At 38.1% G+C, this 7785-nt stretch overlaps 1 protein-coding gene across 3 annotated transcripts in view; it reads right to left on the bottom strand.

Moving 5' to 3' along the window:
* The window catches only part of FCHSD2 (FCH and double SH3 domains 2), a 338593-nt gene that overhangs the window by 127446 nt on the left and 203362 nt on the right, over positions 1-7785 (bottom strand). The window lies entirely within an intron of this gene.

The raw sequence follows: 7785 nt of genomic DNA, 5'->3' as shown, positions 1-7785 counted from the left end.
TGCAATCCCTCCCCCCTCCCCCCTCCCCATGATAGGCCCCAGTGGGTGATGTTCCCCTTCCCGAGTCCAAATGATCTCATTGATTTTTGTTTTCTTAATAAATTCATTAGGTTTTAAAATGGTTTTTGAATTGCACTCTAAAGCTGATTTAAGATTATAAATATTTTCTAAAAAAATACAATAAGGATAGAGTCACAGAAGTTTTGGTCTTTACATAATAAAAGTGGCCTCTGAGCTACTAAACATACAATGCGGGATATTTTCAAATTTTAATACAGTAGCCAAACTGTACTTTTTTGGGGGTATATGGTTATTCAGGATATCAAATCTTTCAAGAACAGAGCCTATGAAAAAAAGAATCTGTTTCCTTATTATAAACACTCACATGTCCATTCTAAAGTCAATTCCAGCAAAAACTTGTGCTGTGCTCAGCAATATCTGAATCACAGAAAAAAAAACATTAGCAGAGGACATTCAGGAAGGAAGGAAGGTAAAGAAAGACAGGATCCACTTCGCAGCAGCATGACAGTAATTCCCCCCTAAAAATTATAACTAAGCATTTTCCCCCCAGTCAGTAAGATTGTGGTTGCAACAGACTGGGCCTCACAAATCTTTCTAAGGAATGGCTTTTTAATTATTAAACAAAAATTAAGTTTCAACTTCCATGTTCCACAGTTTAATGGTATCTGCAATTATAACTTAATTTTCTCTAGAGAGTTATAGAGATTTATTCAGATGTTAAAAGCTGCCTGTTTGATGAATACATTTCAGTTTCTCGGTTAGAATTTGATCACTGAGAAAATTCTCTGGCTTATAGGAAATCTTTGAAGACAGTTGATGGCTCTTTCTTTTCCTTTTTTCTTTTTGAGACAGGGTCTTGCTCTGTCGCCCAGGCTGGAGGGCAGTGGTACAATCTAGGCTCACTGCAATCCCTGCCTCCTGGGTTCAAGTGATACTCATGCCTCAGCCTCTCAAGCAGCTGGGATTACAGGTGCCCACCAAGACACTCAGCTAATTTTTGTATTTTTAGTAGAGATGGGGTTTCACCATGTTTATCAGGCTGGTCTTGAACTCCTGACCTCAAGTGATCTTCCCACCTTGGCCTCCCAAGTGTTGGGATTACAGGCGTGAGCCACCATGCCTGGCCTTGATGGCTCTTTCTATAACCGAGTAGTAATGTGCCAGGGAGTTTCTTCGAGAACATCTGCTTGTACAGTCCCCTCTGGCAAGAGCCCCTAGTGTTTTATGCGGCAGTGCTATATAGCCTGTGTAGAAAATGCAAGCAAATCCAAATTGAAAAGGCATTTATGGCCAACCATAGGTGACTTTTGGGTCTAATTTCATAGAAGCAGGACAAATAAAATTCAGCCCCAAGTTGGAATCAGCTTTGCCATCATCCTTAGCCTTTTAAACTCATCACTACCAAGATTCTAAATACCGAAAGCCTCACAATATCTAAATGGGGCTTTGTGTGTTTATATTATGCTTACCACAAATGTATCACACTTTCAATACCGAAGGGCCTTTTATAAAGCATGTTAGTATTTTAGTTGATGTAAACAGATTTGACTAGAGACATGCTAGTCTCTAAAATGCAGTTACCAAGTATTGTTTTAATATTAAAGGAAATAATGTATGTAAGGAGGTTAGTATAATATGTGGCAATAAATAGTCAGTAAATAAGTTATTTTCCTTTCTGTCTGGCGGTAGCCATCAGGTAAGCCAAGATGGGTGCATACCCGCACATCCAGGAGCTATGGAGAAAGAAGCAGTCTCACATCATGCGCTTTCTTCTGAGGGTCAGCTGCTGGCAGTACCACCAGCTCTCTGCTCTCCACAGGGCTCCCCACCCCACCCAGCCTGATAAAGTGTGCCGACCGGGCTGCAAGGCCAAGCAAGGTTACATTATATATAGGATTCGTGTTCGCCGTGGTGGCCGAAAACGCCCAGTTCCTAAGGGTGCAACTAACGGCAAGCCTGTTCATCATGGTGTTAACCAGCTAAAGTTTGCCTGAAGCCTTCAGTTCATTGCAGAGGAGTGTGCTGGACACCACTGTGGGGCTCTGAGAGTCCTGAATTCTTACTGGGATGGTGAAGATTCCACACACAATTTTTTTGAGGTTATCCTCATTGATCCATTCCATAAAGCTATCAGAAGAAATCCTGACACCCAATGAATCACCAAACCAGTCCACAAGCACAGGGAGATGCGTGGGCTGACATCTACAGGCCAAAAGAGCCATGGGCTTGGAAAGGGCCATTAAGTTCCACCACGCTATTGGTGGTTCTCCCTGGACAGCTTAGAGAAAGCGCAATACTCTCCAGCTTCACCGTTACCACTAATATAAGTAAAGTTTGTAAAATTCATACCTAATGAACAATTTAGGACAGTCAAAAAAATAAATAAATAAGCTATTTTAATATTTTTATTCTCCTTCAAGGGACCAGAGGCCACATGAGTCTTGTTCACCATGTGTCCCCAGTAAATGACACATAGAATGACAGCAAATATTTGTTCAATTATGAATTAATGAATGGCCTCAAATAAAAACCTTTGCTAACAGTCACTGAATCCCACATGTCCAAAATAGTATCTAAGAGGATATAAAAACTATACTTAAATTATAATTTATATAATTTTTATATTTATAAAAATATAAATTATAAATTATGTTGGATGTCAATTTGCTTAGTATAAAATATAGACTCCAACTCTATTAATATTACTTATTATTACTTTATCATTAATTGTTTTGTTCTTTTACTGATCTATCCTTTACCTCATTTTTACTAGTCAGAAGAGTTGTTTAAACAACATGAAATAATGTTCAATTTGTTAGTAAGCAAAAAATTAAAAATTAAGAAATTTTTACCTTCATCCAGATGGTTGCTCACCTATGTACATTTGTTTAAATACAAAACACAGTTTTGACAAGGGTGCAAGGATAGGCACTTTCATACACTGCTTTCAGAAACATATACTGAGATAATCTTTTTGAATCAGTTAGCCAAATGAAAAGTATTAACCAATCTTTGTTTTTGACCAGGGAATGCAGCTTTTAAAAAAGATATCTTAAGGAAGTTATCAAAGAGGTGTATAAAGATTTGTAAAAAAGAACCTTCACTAAAAACCATAAAAAAAGCTTTATAAAAGCATAAAAAAGAGTAAGAAAATTAATGGCATATTAATATGATCAAATACTATGCAGTTATTAAAATCACATTTTCAAGTAACATGTAAAGGCAGTGATACAGTTTGAATTTTTTGTCCCCTCAACATCTCATGTTGAAATGTGATCTCCAATGTTGGAGGTGGGCCTAGTAGGGGCTGTCTGTGTCATGGGGCAGATCCCTCATGAATGGCTTGCTGCTGTCCTCACAGTAATGAGAGCATTCTCACTCTATGAGTTCACGCTAGAGCTGGCTGTTTAGAAGAGCCTGGCAGCTCCCTCCTCTCTTGCTCCATCTCTCGCCATATGACATGCGGTCCTCCACTTTGCCTTCTGCCATGATTGTAAGCTTCCTGAGGCCTCACCAGAAGCAGATGCCAGCACCATGCTCTCTGTACAGTCTGCAGGACTGTGAGCCAAAATAAACCTCTTTTCTTTATATTACCCAGCCTCATGTGTTTCTTTAAAGCAATGCAAATGGGCTAACACAGGCAGGAATAGCTCAGAATGTATTTTATGTGAAAAAAGAAAAGGACTTAGGTATATAACAATTTTGAAACATGTATATGCAATATATGCATAGGAAAGATTAGAAGGATATGCCACGATTATAGTAAGAATGGTTTACTCTTACAATGTGAAGTTATTTTAAATTTATCTTTAGGTTTTCTGTACTTTTCAAATTTTATTTTGGTACTTTGGTAATCAAACAGAAAATATATACTTTATAAAAATTAAAAAGTACTGACAAACATGCTACAGAATGCTATGGTATATGCTATGCTATTCATTTTATTTTATTTTTATTATGGCTATCCTAGAGGGTGTGAAGTCATATCTCATTGTTTTGTTTTTAGACACAGGGTCTCACTCTATCACCCAGGTTGGAGTGCAGTGGTTTGATCATAGTTCTCTGCAGCTTCAAACTCTTGGACTTAAGCAATCCTCCCACCTCAGGCTTCCAAATAGTTAGGACTCCAGGTGCATACTTCCCAAAGTGCTGGGATTATAGGTGTGAGCCACCATGCCTGGCTAAATCACAGATTCATTAATAATGACTTTCCTTTTTCTTTGAGATGGAGTTTCGCTCCTGTTGCTCACGCTGGAGTGCAATGGTGCGATCTCAGCTCACTGCAACCTCTGCCTCCCAGGTTCAAGCAATTCTCCTTCCTTAGCCTCCCGAGTAGCTAGGATTACAGGTACGTACCACCATGCCCAGCTAATTTTTTGTATTTTTAGTAGAAATGGGGTTTCCTCATGTTAGCTAGGCTGATCTCGAACTCCTGACCTCAGGTGATCTGCCCACCTCTACCTTCCAAAGTGCTGGGATTACAGGCATGAGCCACCTTGCCTGGCCCTGACTTTTATATTTACTATCCACATTTAACACTTCTTTCAACTTCAACCTACTTAATTCAACTGCAGTTAGGATTAACTGAGGACTACTGAATAGAATTCCAAGATGCTTGATGAAGAGGTTTGAGTAGGAAAGGACAAGTGAGACACTGAATCAGGAAAAAGGCAGCACAGAACAGTATGGATTATGGCAAAACAGTAGATGTGAAATTCACATTACTTTGGTTATTTATTAATAGCTTTAATGAAAGGGAAGGAAATTGAAGAGACTGACAGGTGAGGAGATGAAGGGCACAGAGATGGAAATGAGAATTCCCTGGGTCAGTCTATTTGACTTTTGAACATATATGTTTTAAGTGTTTTACATATTTAAAATATAAAATTATATTGGCTGTTCTGTTCACTGACTCAGGCACTCAGAATGATACCTCACACTTAGTATTTATTCAAGAAATATTTGCTGAATAAGATACATAAACATTATATTTTGATATTTTATTAGTTCATTAACTGCAAGAAGTTTCAGTTAGCACATCTATAATTAAATATTTATTCTAAGGCATGTAAAAATATTGTAAACCACTACACTAAGAACATATGAAGATAAACTGAATATTAAATACTCAGACTTTAATCACTATTCATTGTGATGCTGCCAACTTTAACTTCTATTACATGACATGGAGTTAAAACTAGACAATTACATAGTCAATAATTACAATGCTCAAAATGTCAATACCTGCCAATATCCTCTAACGCAAGTCTGTAAAACAGGTATTGTGGAAGTATCTAGCATATTTTACCTTTAAAATACGATGGTATAAACAGAGCAATAGCTACCATTTACAGAATATCTATTATATTCTAGGAGCTTTGTGCAGTAACTATACTTTTTACAACCACCCTTAAGGTAGACAACATTTTCCTTTCCTCAGGAACCTGAGTCCCAAGATGTTAAGTATAATGTCCAGGGAAAGTTTTCAAGCTTAAGTAACATTCATATTCACAAGACTACTCAGAAGGATGTAGGACAAAAATGACTGCCTGCCAACAAGGCAGCACCAGGTGCTCCTCTTTGTGGAACTAGTCTTGGCAGCCATCTATACAACAGCTCACCTAGCTACCCAAGAGCTATTCTCCTTGTGTCCCAGCCTGCTTTCCCAGGCCCCAGGTGAGATTCAGGTCCAAGAAAATGAGACTCACATCAGTGGATCTGGGAGTCACTCTGGTTTAACAGCTGCATGCCCCATGGGGCCAACATCTCTTAACAACGTTATAGGTACAAAGCATTTTCCAATATATCTTATGCCTCATTAAGGGCTTTAAACCAAGTGGAAGACCTAGGTTTATGTTCAAGTTTATTTAAACTTCCCTTGGGTAAGAAATTCAGTGCGTCACAAGAGAAGCTTGAACTCTTCTCTTCCAGACTCACACCCAGGCCCATGTCTGGCCAAGAGGAGCAGAACTGAACAGGTTTTCCCACAACAATGGTTGATCTACAAAAATCCACTTACACTCTCCCATTTAGTGTCCCCTCTGACTTGTGATACACACTTACAAGCTGTCTGACTAGAATTAAAGCCAAAGACAGTGTTTACTTGACTCACATTAGGAACTGACCACAAGATCTTATTCTAAGCAATGAACTAATCAACCAGAGTCACCAAGTCTGGCAGGAAATGGGTATATTATAATAAAAGATGAATAGCCACACCACTATACTGCTGGTCCTAATGGACGTGTAGAACTCCCATCCTCCAGCATATTCTGTTGGAACAGCCCTTACTTTAAATGTCCCAAAAGTTAGTACACAGATTTCTCTGAGTATAAATTACAGTGTGCTAAAATCATTAATTAAAAAAAAATTGAAAACATAATTTTCTGATTACAGAATACATGCTCAATAAAGAAAATTAAATACAGAAAAATCCAAAGAAAACAAAAATCACAGGTAATCGCACATAAATATGGGAACATTAACTTATAAAACAGACTTTAAAAACAAATTCAGGACTATATTTTTACATATTATTTATGATTCTCATTTTAATCAGTTAATACAGCGTTAAACATTTTCCATGGCACTATAATGGTATAATCTTATACAACATATAATTTTTATGACATCGTTTGGATATTATACATTTTTTGTTTGTTTTGTTTTGTTTTCTTGAGATGAAGTCTCACTCTGTCGCCCAGGCTGGAGTGCAGTGGTGCGATCTCAGCTCACTGCAACCTCCACCTCCCAGTTTCAAGCAATTCTTCTGCCTCAGCTTCCTGATTAGCTGGGATTGCAGGTGTGTGCCACCAGGCCTGGCTAATTTTTGTATTTTTAGTAGAGATGGGGTTTTGCCGTGTGGGCCAGGCTGGTCTTGAATTCCTGGACTCAAGCAATCCACCCACCTCAGCCTCCCAAACTGCTGGGATTACAAGCATGAGACATCACGCCCAGCCACTGGATATCATAAATTATTGGCTGCTTATTATGAAACATTTCAATTACTTCAAAATTACTGAATGTTTCATTTTTCAACATTTTAGTTGCTTTCCACTTTTAATCTCATTGTAATCATCAAGGATGTAGATAAATATCATAATAGATGTTTATTACATCCTTAGAATAAATTCTTACAATATAATTTCTGAGACAAAAAGTATAGTTTATTTTTAGGCATTTGACACATATTACCAATAAATCCTCCAAAACAACTGTATCAATTTACATTATCAATAGAATATGAATGCATTAACAAAATTTTAACTTACCATTTTAATGGATACAATTAAGATTAACATTGTTATAATTTTCATTTCTTTGATTATTGGTGGGGCGCTAGATTTTCAGTCACTAGTCTTATTTTTTATTGCGATATTAGTCACACACCATTAAGTTCATCGTTTTAAAGTACACAATGCAGTGGCTTTTAGTATATTCACAAAGTTGTGCAACCATCACTATTATCTAATTCCAGAACATTTTTATCTCCACAAAAAGAAATCTGGCCAGGCGTGGTGGCTCACGCCTGTAATTGCAGCACTTTGGGAGGCCCATGGTGGGCAGATCACCTGAGGTCAGGAGTTGAAGGCCAGCCTGGCCAACATGGTGAAACCCCGTCTCTACTAAAAACACAAAAATTGACTGGGTGTGCTGGTGGGTGCCTGTAATATAGCTACTGGGGAGGCTGAGAACTCTAGCCTGGGCAACAAACAGCAAAACTCCATCAGAGGAGACAAGATGGGAGGGGAGGGGAGGGAAAGG

Source organism: Colobus angolensis, unplaced genomic scaffold (assembly GCF_000951035.1).
Source record: "Colobus angolensis palliatus isolate OR3802 unplaced genomic scaffold, Cang.pa_1.0 Scaffold355, whole genome shotgun sequence".
Taxonomy (NCBI): domain Eukaryota; kingdom Metazoa; phylum Chordata; class Mammalia; order Primates; family Cercopithecidae; genus Colobus; species Colobus angolensis.
This window is presented reverse-complemented; position numbering and strand designations above follow the sequence as displayed.